Consider the following 13,064-nt stretch of genomic DNA (forward strand, 5'->3'; position numbering starts at 1 on the left):
TGACAGCAATAATGCTTCGTGGCTAGTGCTAGAAAAAGCATGCAACAGTCAGCTGCTGCTTCTCTTCTGAGAGCAGGTCTTCATGGCATGTAGGATTTCTGCCATGAAGCACTCTAGGAAAGGCTCTAGATGCCCAACACTCAAGGCAGACTCAACAAGCAGTCACAATCAGCACCTTGAACTAATATATCCTGAAATTAAGTCCAACCAGTGGCCCATGTCTTGAAATGTTAGGCCAGCTGTTTGTTGGCTCACACCAGTTTCTTGTAAAAGCACTTTCCTTAGAAATACCAGTCTCGTCTCCCTCGGTGCCTTCCTCTCAGCTGCCTCGGGGAGAGAGGTCTCCCACCCCATACTCCTATGTGAAACCATCTTAGAGGGCTACTAAAATATGCTCCCTGGCCAGTAGTTTTCTCCTGGTAAGGCCCTGCATACCATTCCACGCATCTTTCATAAAGGCACAAACCAACTCCAAGCGCTCTGACTACAGCAAGTTTCCACAAACAGCTGCATACATCCAAGATAACTCCAAGTGAGCATCCTAAGGGCTCTGTCCTGTTCCTGGGTAATCATCAGGCAGGGCAATTCTCAATGATGTGAAGCAATTTTGTTCAGCTGCAACATGGGATCTGAGTTTTGTATTGAAACCTTTCATTATGAGTAACAAGCATTGGCAGCACAAGGTGCAGGGCTGACATGCGAAAGCAGGAGCATATGCTCTAACGAGAGCGGTTTAATTGTCCATTTTATTACTCTTATATCTATTCCACTAAAGTCCCAGTACTGTTCTTAGTGCTGTATGAACCTTGAAATACAACAGTTCCCACTGCTCAGAATTTATTCCCCGGTCTTTCCAGTATTTAAGCACCTCTGTCTTGTTCAGGGCTAAGTCCACCATTCAAGCATCACTGAAATATTTAAAGCCTTCATTCACCTCACCTACAAGGTATCACCTAACTCCACAGGCATTTAAATCCCTAGAGCGCCCAAGTGTCAGCGGGCTGATGTCTGCTAAACACAAGGGCTGTCTTGCATCTGACCTGGTGCTCAGAGCCCCACACCATCCGTGGTGCCCAGAGGGCCCAATGCAGGATCTTCAGTCAAGGTGGACAAACGCCTATTTTCCAATACCTACCAGCTGGCAGCATCTACCTTGGGTAAGCTGGAGACCACTAAGAGGTAAAGGAGTAATAGGCTGTCTCTGCAACAAACTGCAATGCTTACAGGGAGGGGGACAAAAAAGAGCTGCCAGATATCAGGACACAACACAGTAGAGCTGGCTGACGACACCTTGCAATGGTTAGGCTCACTGACCTGACAGAAAACACCATGATTCCCAACCGCCATCACTTCCAACGTCCAAAAGTGCCGAAGAACAGCATGAAGAGTGGAAGTCTGCAGAAGCAGGGCTAGCTCTGCTGCCGATTCATTGCCTGGCCTGCAGAAAGATATAAATACAAATCTTAAGGCCAGAAATATAAATCTTAAGGCCAGAAAAAAAGTTAGGAGCCTATAAATGTGACCTCTACAGGCCACAGATTTTGAGTAAGTCAACTTTAGTTTCCTACAGGTCAATGTCTCCAACTGAAAAATGCAAATGATACTTGGAAACTTTGCAAAGCTCTCAAAGGCCCGGGGGTGACGCATATTACGCAAATACGAGTGGTTACCATTGTCATTACAGCAGCCGTCTCTGCAGCACAACCCCAGCTTGCTAAATTGTTAGGGGTGAGGGAGCATGGATATTACCAGGAAGAAAGGGAATGAAAAGAAAGTGAAACAAAGGCATTCTCTACAGAGAGAGAAAGAGAGAAAGCAAATAATATAATAAATAAATAATAAATATAATAAATTAATAATGAGCAGAGTCCCTGTATCTCAGTCCTTCAGAGGGTTTGGTTTGTCCTCCCTCTGCTGTTGTGGCAGGCTGGCATCTCCACACACCAAAAGAAATTCAAGATGCATTAGACTGTGGATCTTCCCTCCTCATCCTCCTACATCTGCCCCAGATCTGATATTCAAAGATTCATACTTTCAGTGATAAACCCCTTTGAAAACAGAGGCTAACCTGGAGACAAGTTTATTCATCAGAGTGATACTGCTTTGGGACTAGGCATTTATGCATCAGAGAGCCTGTGAGCTCACTGAAGTTTGCTTCTCCTCTCTTTGCTTGGAGCAAAATGATTCCACTTGTCCCCCATACCCTTTGGAGTGAGGTGCCAAGGTTAAACTTAGCGAAACACAGAAGTTTAAAACATTGGCAATAGTAGACTTGATTACCATCCTGCAGGGATGAACCGGCACCCCCAGGAGCCATATAACACTGACCTAAACCTCAGCAGGGACCAATTCATGAAGTTGATTTGAGTTTGACCTTCCTTGATTCTACCTGGAAAATAACAGCGTGAGCCCAGGAAGAACCAAAGGTGCTTTTTGGCCCCAGTCGGAGCAAGAGGAGTTTGAGCAGGAGCTGAGCGGGGATTTGCCCACACACAGCAGCAAAGGGAGCCCCGGGAGCCTGAGGGCAGCACCTGAGCCAAGGTGGGAGCTCTTGCTCTGCCTCCTGTGGCGTGGCAGAGGCCAGGCTGTCACTCTTCTTATAAAGAGGAGCTTCCCACCCCATCTGCTCTGCAGCTCCCGCCTGTCCTCCTCTCCCCTCCTTTCATCCGCCACCCCAAGCATTGCTCTTCTTCCAAACCTCCCAGGACTGTGTCTCTTTTCGATGATACCCAAACTCTCCGGCACAGAGCTAGAGTCACGCAGCAGAAGCTTCCCTCGGGTGGCTTTAAGACTTTTTGAAACTTTTGGAAAAGAGAAAAATAAAAGGAAAAATCATCAAATCTTTCTCCCAGATTTTATTGCCTTCTAGGAGAGACGCTTGCACCAAGCAACCTCCACCAAAGCACGGTAAAAGCAACCCCTCTGCCTGGCTCCTGCAGCCCCCACCGGAGCACCACCTTGCTGAGAAAGCAACAGCGCACGAGACAGGGCTATCCACCAACCTCCTTCACAAACACGCGTGTCCTTCACTTTGGAAATCTAGTGCCACGTTGTTAAGCTTGTAATCCCCCCAGAGGCTTTAAAGCCCTGCTGTGGGTTGCCTCCCACAAAGGAACGAGGATTTCTTCTGCTCCAGACCCTGTGTTTCCAAAACTGGAAGCAGGGATGGCCATTTGTCCAGCCGGACCCCTTCTCCAGGAGGACAGCAGGCTCCCCCTTCCAGGTGTACGAGCTCAGCAAGTGAACAGTGTCACATACCAGGAATAAACAAGGCTGCATAGCAACCACTTCTCTGAAGAAATCTTGAGCGTGAGATGCAAGGAATATCTTTTGCCTGCAGGGCTGGCAGCCAGCTCCCTGGGTGCTGCAGCCGCAAGCACCCGAGGGACCTCAGCAGCACCCAGACCTTCAGGCAGGGACACATTCTGAACTGCAACATGCTCCCGGTCCCTCCCTGCCTGCTCGTGACCGCTGTGTGAGTATCATCCCTAAAGCTGTGCACGATGCGCAAGCGAACAGCAAAATGTGCATGTGCTGGAAACTTATAAAGGGGAGGGGAAAGTTTCCACCCCCTTCGCTGCAGGATTTGATGACATCTCTGCATGGTAAATTGCTTAGCTAGGCAGCGTGAGCTTGGATCCCCTCTCGGTTAGATCAGTGTAAATCCATACCAGCCCTACAGAGAGCACCACATTCAGGCAAGATTAAGAAAAGAGGAGAACTAATTCCTTCAGCCTGGCCCTCTCCAACGTGGCATGGCCACAGTCGCTGCACTTTCCACTAAATGCTGCCAAACTGGAATTCTCCACTACCCCCATTACAAATATTTTATACCTCTCCCCTGTGCTGTGGATAATTATGCAATATGCAACGCAGAGCAGAAATCTAGTTTTGTTACTGTGTGTGTTCTGTTGCTGTTATGCTCACTCAAAAGCTACTTTCAAATGTAAAAATAATAATATGTTCATCATGTTCATGTCTAGTTTTGAAATCTTCCATAACAAGGTCACTGCCGGCTGGTTTTATAAACACCCGTGTACACAAAAAGAGAGAGAAATTTTGTGCAGAGGTGCAAGGGCTCACATGAGGTTCTCTGTTAGCCATGAGGAACAGCAGCTCAACCTGTCTTTACAATGATTTGAATGGAGAGTGTGCACATGAGTATTATGAGAAAAGGAATTCAGACACTAAGCAGTGAGTCCCGAGCCATTGCACCCAACCTGCAAGCCAACAGATAAGTGGGAAGGGGTTTTTTAACTGTAAAAATGTGCAATAATTCAGTTCCTACAAGGGAAAAAAAACCCAGAGAAAACCATCTGCAGGAGTTAGCAACCCTTCTCCAGCTAACAAAGGCAGCACATGCACCCCGTTGCGATTTGGGGAGGTGACTGTCACCTCACATGGTAAAAGCAGCAGCAAAGCCAAAGGGAAGCATCTTCTGAGCCACTCCGTTGGTCCTGGCGCTGTAGGAGTAAAGGATTCAGCCTTACAATGAGTCACCTTAAACCACACAATTCTCTCAGCTTCTCCAAGGCCGAGTAATCAGCTATGTGAGAAAATAACAACCCTATATATTGCAGAATGGCAGAAAACGAGCTGATTGCAGCAAATGAGTCTCCAAATGCGACATCTCCTGCATTAAACAGGATAATTCTCCCAAAAGGCTTCTCCCTTTTGCTACAAACAAGAGGCAGAGGACTGCCTTCAGACTCCAGCACTGCTTTAGACCTTAGGAGACACAGGGAAAATTCTGCCTTAGCCGTGTTGCAGGCTTCAGGCAAGACTTAATCTGCTCCAGCTCCTGCCTGCAAAGCAAGCATAGCAGCAATGCTGTTTGTTCGCCTTTCTCTGTATTTTCTTTCAAGGCAATAAACCCTTTAAGGTAGGGAACTGTCTCTTCCTGCACACGTGTGCATCATCTAACAGAGCTGGTCCAGCCATCAGCTAGGGACGTTACCATAAAATAGCAGCAGCTCTTCAAAGGACTTTCCCTGATACAGTGTTCAGTCATTCACTTTAATTAAGGGGCCAGCAATGAGCTACCAGCTCAGCTCTAGTGAAAAAGTTAAGCTCCTGGGTGTCTCAAAATGAGCACTTCTGCAGGGAAACAGCATTAGCAGCACTAAAAAGCGTGACCCTCGTCCAATCACCAAAAGTGACAAAAGTAGAGCAAAGATGGTCGCAGCTGGTGAGACTAAGAACACCCAGGAGCACCTAATGTCCAGTCTCCCTCCCTGAGCACCTGCTTACACGCTCTTTTCTTTTAGCTCAGTAACACTGAAGCTGATGGACAGATTCAACCAAAGAAAAACTTGAAAGCCTACATGCTTAGCCTTAAAAACAGTAAGCCAAAGTGTTTTTTCTTCCTTTTAGAGAGGATGAAATAAATTTCATCCATAATTGGGGAACAGAGTACCTCCCTCCTGAGCCTAACTTGTGTCAGACCCATTTCACCTCCAGCAGTGTCACCTGCATGGCCACGCTCTTATGGCACCCGCACACCCTGTGATGACGCATTATGTTACACAGGGAAGGGACAGTGTCCATGGGCTCATGTGCATCCTGGAAATGAACCTGGTGACGGCTATCACGCCATTCCTTGAGACAGCCACGGGATAAACCTTGCTGTGAGGTCAAACCCTCTCATCCATCCATAGCAGCCCAAGCACCTCCGCCAGTACCCCTTGACAGAACAGTCCAATCATCCCTCACAAGTTAACAAAACAAATTGCCTTGAAATCCCCTTTCTCTAGACATGAAGCATGGCCTCTCTATTTCAACAAACAGACCTTGGACTTATTTGGCTAAGCCTCCGCACTCTGCTTTGAAGCCTCAGGGCACCGCAGGCAGGAGCACGGGGCTGCGCAGGGCTTTTCCCCCCCATCCGCAGCAGGGACAGAATTACACGCTTGTATCCAGAAACCTGCTCAGCTCTTTCTCTCAGCACGTTTTCTTTCACATGGCACGCTTGCTGAGCAGCGCGGCCCTTGGCGGCAGCCTCCTGGCACGCAGGCGGCTTCTTTTTTGTTCACAGGAACCTCTGCCAGATTGGGAGCCCTTGGGCTTTCCCCATAGCAACCTCATTTGTGCAATGGGCAAGGGTGATCGATACCGTGTGCCATCCGAGCCCGTGAGGGAAACGGCCCAAGTGCACAGAGTAAATGTTAATTAGAGCTCAGCAGACAAGCCCGGAGCCGGTGAGCTCACACAGACCTTTTTAAAATGTTCATTTTTATCAATCCTGAATTCACAGCGATAGGAAGAGAAACAAAAAACTGGACAGAGAACAGGAAGAGTACAGATACTGCTGTATCTTCATTTCTCCATCTGCCTCTGTTTTGCCTAGCCTTGGAGAGCATCAAGACCTCCCTGGCTTTTCCTTATTCATTAGACACTGTCCCCGAATCAACAGGGTCCTGAGGGCTTTGAGAGGGATACGACCTTCTACAGCCCTTCCTCCACCAAGTGCTATGATGAAGAATAAATCAAATTATCCAAAGAGTGATAAGAGAAGCGTGCAGGGCATGCACCTCAATGCCATAAAAGGCAAGCAGAGAGGAGATGTTGATACAAAAACATGCAAGGTAGAAAAACCTGCGGCTTAAGCATCTACATTTTCAGAAATCTCTCTTGCAGTGGAAGACTTCTGCACCACTGCATGCTGAGGCCAATGCTTGAAGCAAAAATCGCAGAAAACCAGTGCTTCGGTTTCCTTAAAGGAGATGTGTTTTCTGAACAAAGCTCATGAAAGAAAATGGGAAAGGAAATGACAACTTTAGACTTTAAAACATAAACACACAGGCTCAGAAATACCGAAGTCAGGGAAAATTATGACGGTAATACTTTGGACCCATAATTACATTGCAACTTCCCTCTGATGAGCCCAGCACAGTTTGCATTGCCACAGGTGGCACTTAACACCTCTTCACGAGGTGACTCAAGCAGTGGTAAAATACACTGGGAAACTGAGGCAGGCAAAAGCACTCCAAACCTCACTTAGGACCTCAAGGTAAATAAGCTGTAGTGAGACCAGCAAAACACAGCTTCTCTTGATTTAGCAACAAGTCTGTGGCAGGGTAACGATTGGGATTGGCTCAGCTGGAGGAGAAAATGCTGAGCCATTTCAAAAAGAAGTCTAAAACAACATAGGGTTTAAGGGCACTATTCTCATTTACAGAGGGACTATATAAAAGCTGCCGGCTAAGCATTACCAGAGCTTTACATGTGGGGATCAGGGACTTTCAGACTGATGGATAGAGTATCTTGACTAGAGGTTGCCGAATTTTTTGATGTGATTCCACAAAATTGATGTGATCTGTGAAAATGTGCTTGTTTCAACTATTTCTGTGAAAAATAAGTTTTAGACCTGAACATTTTATATTTTTTTCTTGAATTCTTCAATGAAATTATAAAATTCTCTTCATTCTGAGTAACCCTAATTCTATGCAGTGAAAACCTACCTATCACCTACCTCAGACACATTTCCAGATCAGACCTTGATGAGAAAAAAGCCTATTTCCAGTGCTTCTTCAATATAGCAGTGGAGTAGAAATTGCTGTATGCCTGGGAAGTCATAGAGAATCTTTCAACTTCTGTGAGGGTTGAAAAAAGGACTTCAGGATGCTTCTTGGACACTCATGATACAAAGGGATGCAGGCAAGTAAGCTCCAAGCTGCAAGTGTGCCCTAGAGAACAAGGATGAGGTGTCCCAGATACTCAAGCACATCACGGTGCCAGTCCCCAAAGAGGACCCACAAACTGAAACAGAGACCTCCGTGAAGCAGCAGAAAAACAGCCCAGTTAAGATTGCCCACAGCCCCTCTAAAACCCTCTGGTGATCCAGGGCACTGTACACACATTGCGCTTTGCGACCTAATTCATTCAGGATCCTGTAGTCCTAAACTAAGACCACTTGGTTCCCCATGTTGCTAATCTAGTTAACTGCATATTGGCTAACTGCAGTCTTTAACTCTCTGCCAAGTGCGGCATCTCGCCGTCTGTTCTGGCTACCTGAAGAGTCGAGCAGCCACACCTCATCTGGGGACGCAGAGAAACTGCTAGCGCCTGCTGTCTAGTGCAAGTCTGCATTTCATTTGCTTTACTATAATCACAGAATCACAGAATCACTAAGGTTGGAAAAGACCTGTAAGATCATCAAGCCCAACCATCACCCCAACCCCACCATGCCCATTAAACCATGTCCCGCAGTGCCACATCCACACGTTCCTTGAACACCTCCAGTGATGGTGACTCCACCACCTCCCTGGGCAGCTCATTCCAGTGTCTCACCACTCTCTCTGTAAAGAAATTTTTCCTAATATCCAGTCTGAACCTCCCCTGGCGCAACTTGAGGCCATTTCCTCTTGTTCTGTCACTCGTCACTTGGGAGAAGAGACCAACACCCACCTCTCTGCAACCCCCTTTCAGGTAATTGTAGAGAGCGATGAGGTCTCCCCTCAGCCTCCTCTTCTCCAGACTGAACAAAATAGAACTGTTATCATATAACAGGGTGGGGTGGTGGGGTGGGGGGAACGACAAAACCAAAACAAGAAAACAATCATCACTTCAGGACACCCTTCACAAACACAAATTCTGGGTGGTAGATGGACACAGAAAAAGACGCTGGTTGTTACACGGGCATGTCGAAAGTGAGCTAACCCAGTGTATACAAACACACCTCTCATATTCCTGAGGGTTAGATATGACTCAAAAGCCCAAAGCCTTCTCCCTAAGTTTACCAGAATTTAGCCCAAATAATTTTGAAAGCTGAACCCAGCTGCTATGGACTTACCGAATGCCCAGTCTCCTGAACATCAGCATGGGAACCTGTCTGTTGGAGGCAGACCTGGGCTGGTACACCTCTAAGGGGGTGGGCAAAGTCTATTAGCTCCACCAACGCTGCACCATGGACCACTATTACAGAGCAACACACGGCGCTAACTGCAGCCCTGCTATACCTGCTCTGCTGCCTTGAAGTGCAACTGCACGTGTTACAGGCCCTGATGACTTGCTTTTTAAGTGCTTCGGTGAGCTACTGTACACAGCGAGGCAGCTGTGAAACATCAAAGCTGCCCAAAAAATAAAACACTTTCCCACAACACCACATTAAAGCCCAGGCAAGAACCATGAATTGAGCCCCAGTGATGCAAAGTTCAGTCCTCAGACTTTAAAATCCCTCTGCTCCTACAGAAAGATTAGTTGCACTTGTCCCAAGAGCCACAATTTTCCCCTCAATACCATTCACCTGCTGAGCACCATTTGGGGTGAGAGGCTGAGGCTTCAGGACTGCATTTCTGATCTGAAGGGCTCACAAAGATTACAAGCAGAGAACACACAACCTCAAAACCCGTAAAACAACAGGTATGTTTGTGGTAACAGAGATGGAGGATGGAGATGAAGGATGAAGGTGCAGGGTAGGCATGTTTAGAAGCCCATGTTTTCCCACGTTTTACCTGGTGGCAGCCACCAAACCATGTTTGGGATGCTGGACCTGCCAAGCCCTCTCAGTAACCTCCATAGCACAGCATGGGTCAGACAGTGGCTGGCCTTGAATTCACGGGGGAAAAGTGACACAGAGAAGGCAGAGCTGTTTCTTTACTTGAAGTCTTACAAACAGCTGGAAAAGATCTTGTTTCATTCATTTCTGAAAGCGAAAGAAGTGTGATCATTTGGATGGAAAAATAAAAGTGCTAGCAGATGAAAAGATTTGTTCAGGTTATTGAACATCCATGTAAGGAAGGTGATGGAGACTTGAATTGGAGATAGAAAAAAGATAAATTAGGCCTGCAACTCGTTTTACCTGCCATGAACTTTGAAGAGGTCCTGAAAAACACTTTCAGCTTCTATCAATCCCTGATAGGAGCTTGGCAAAGCACATGCCACGAGCTGGAGGATACCCAGACTCACAGGCAGGTAACAGCCTGTCTCAAACAGCAATGTAACAGCTTCTTCCTCACTCTCTTGTACTGGAGAACGTTGTGACAAAATAAACACAGAGACGAGACACGATGAGGTAGGACCCCATTTCCTTGTAAACAGCTTTCCATTCAAGTCCTCTACGGCTCCAGAAATTAGCTGCCTGAGCACTACGTAAAGAAAAAATAGGTACAGGCTGATGGATTTTTCTTTAAAAAAAAAAAAAAAATACAAAATCCACGTATTTACAGACCACAATAAATTCATGGAGAAGACTGCTGTGGTAGATGGACGTATTCCCTTTTTCACCTTCACTGTTTTAAACAAAACTCTGTGCCTACAGCGGAGAAAAAGTTTTGTGTGGCTACCTTGAACTTAACTTGTGTGAAAGGGGCAGTGGGTTTTATGGGGTTTTTTGTTTGTTTATTTATATAGCTGCTCTTGAAATAAAATTGTATAGGATGCAATTCTGCCTCCTTTTCCCTTCACTGAACCTGCTGGAGGGGGAAAAATAGTAGGAATTAGAGGACCAAGTCTGACCCCGCTGAAATCAAACAGCCGCCGTGCCCAGCCTGTGGACGTTTTGAGAAACGGCTCCTCTTCTGAATCGCATTATTCCTGTCAGTCTTGGGTAGAAAATGATTTCCAGTCACTAGCCCACAGCAGACGATAATAACAAATGAAAAATAGCCAAGCTATCGTTTACACTAGATGCCAGAAATGAATTATGGGGGAATTCTGCAGGCACAGCGCATCGGTGGGAGAACCAAGGAGGAACAGCATTGCCCCTGCCCGCTCCGAGGCGGTGGCAGCGCGGTGGGAACAGCTCATTTAGCAGACAGCTCTCTTTCATCAAGCTGGTAGCTGTGTGCCGAGCCTTTTGTACAAAGCGGAGTTTGCTCACGAAAAGAGGCAAACGACGAGTATATTGAAATGCCATAAATCCCGTGTTGGCAGAGCTCAAAGCAATTCGAGCCGCCATGCAAAATTAGGCCTCGTGACTGCACCCAGAGGCAGGCAGGTAACTGAAACATCAGTACATCTAGAAGAGACCATGTGAGTGCCAAAAAAAAGGAGTATTTGGGGCCAGGGGAAAAAACGTCACGTGGAAGTAGCGCCTGGGTAGAGGGGATTGCTAACCAGTTAGTGGATCCCAAGCCAGCCGCGCTTCAAGGCCATGCAAAGTAGCTCCCACACAGCCTCACCAAGAGCAAGGGTCAGCAGCTCACTGGGGTGCTGCGTTTTGCAGTGCGTATATACCTTCTCATATCCTCTCTGCCCTCCAGCTGCAACAGTATGTCCTTCCCCGCATCTTGTTGATGGTCTTGCCCAGCTACACTGCAAGCTCGCTCAGGCTGGAGATCCTTTCTGCAGTGTTTTCGTCAGGAAGAAGGGAAGTTCAGCAGCATGCACTTGGCCTCCACCACGTGTTTTTCTGCAAGAAACTCTAGGTTCAGCCACAGATAAGAAAGCATTTTGGTAAACTAGCCAAGTAGGCTTATCCCTTCTTTGCAGACAGGGAGACTGAGGCACAGAACTTGGAAACACAGGTTTTCAGCCTTGGCAGTCACTAGCTTCCCATCGCTCAGTCCCAAGATATTTTGGGTACCACTGTGATAGCTTCAGCTGCTAACGAAACAAATCTCTTTCCATACACCTTACTCATGCTGTGTCATTCAATTCCTCATCTGAGTGAGAGCGATTATGTCAGCTGTTTCACCATTATCTTAAAGCAAAGCCAGGACTTCACCATCTTTCTTGAACATAAAACTCCATCATCTAGTTAACAACATTTTCTGAGACTTTTGCGAGGCTTTTTACAAGACATGCTGCCTCTCAAGAAATGAGTGGACTAAAAGGTGAACTTCCCGCCAGGAATACCTTTGTGCTCTGATGTGGGGCATCAAGTGCTGCTCTGGATCAACGTGGGCATTTCTTAATGCCAAATCTGATGATTTTTGAGCAGTTATTGAAAGTCAGTGGAGGTTTGCATTGTTTGTGCCTAGGAGTAGTAAGATAGGCGCCCAAACAAAGAAGTGTCCTTGAAATCTGGGTCTAATGGCAAGCTTAATACTCTGAGAGGCTCTGCTGGAGACTCAGGCAGGGTCATTTTCCTCTCTACAGCTGCCAAAGATCTCTGGGTCTGTGAGGCAAACATTGACCATGAAATTATAATAAATCCTAATTGATTCTGGCTGCTCAAGTTTTTTGGTTTTGGGTTTGTTTTGGTCTTTTTTTTTTTTTAAACCATAGGAGCCACAGGAAACCATGAGAGCAGATGATCGTTTAGGTCTTATCTCATTTCCATCAGTGCTAATAGCAAACCTGTCATTGATTTTATATGTCAGGAAAAAACCTTCAGCACACGGACTAAAAGATGGAATAAAGCTTCTTTATGTAGCCTGTTGTCTGTGCATTTTTTAAAAGATGCAATAAAAACCTTCACTGGAAATATATTCTTCAATTAAAACACAAATTTTCTCCAAACACATAGTTTGGTTGTGATCTTTTATTTTCCACAGAACAGGTAAAAAAGTTCAAAACAATTTTCAGCTAAACAGTAGTTGAGATGTTTGGAAACATTTGACAAAGCCGTGCAAACACCTGAAACAAAAAAAGGTCTCATTTTTACATCAAATGCTTGCCTTGTTAAGTTTCCACTTACACACAAAATCTATATTTTGGCTAACATGCCTAGTGCTTTTGTAGAAAGTTTAAAGCTTTAGAAATTTTCCAGAGAAGCTACAGCTTCCAAGAGGAAGTTCTTGGCCAATTTTTTTCCTAAAGCAAAGGAATGGCCCACTGGGATCTCACTGGTCCCCAAAGAAGCCCTAAGGAGAGCCCCGGAGGAGCTGTGGAAGGGACACGGTGCACACAAGACTTGCACACACCCCTGCGATCCAGATCTACACAGCATTCAGCAACCGAGCCTTGTCTGGGATAGACCGAAACGTGCCACCGGTTCAGCCAGCAAAGGAGTGAACACAGAGGCTGCAGAGCCCTGAAGCCTGTTACACTGGGCATTTAAGGCAAGCCTAACTGTGTGCGATGAAGGAAAACCACAGCCCTGTTCCTCTGAGCTCTAATGCGGTCTGGTTGGACTGAACATCTGCTAAGGCTCATTCCAAAAGCGCTGGTGGACCCTTGCA

This window comes from Gavia stellata, chromosome 2 (assembly GCF_030936135.1).
Source record: "Gavia stellata isolate bGavSte3 chromosome 2, bGavSte3.hap2, whole genome shotgun sequence".
Classification (NCBI taxonomy): Eukaryota; Metazoa; Chordata; class Aves; order Gaviiformes; family Gaviidae; genus Gavia; species Gavia stellata.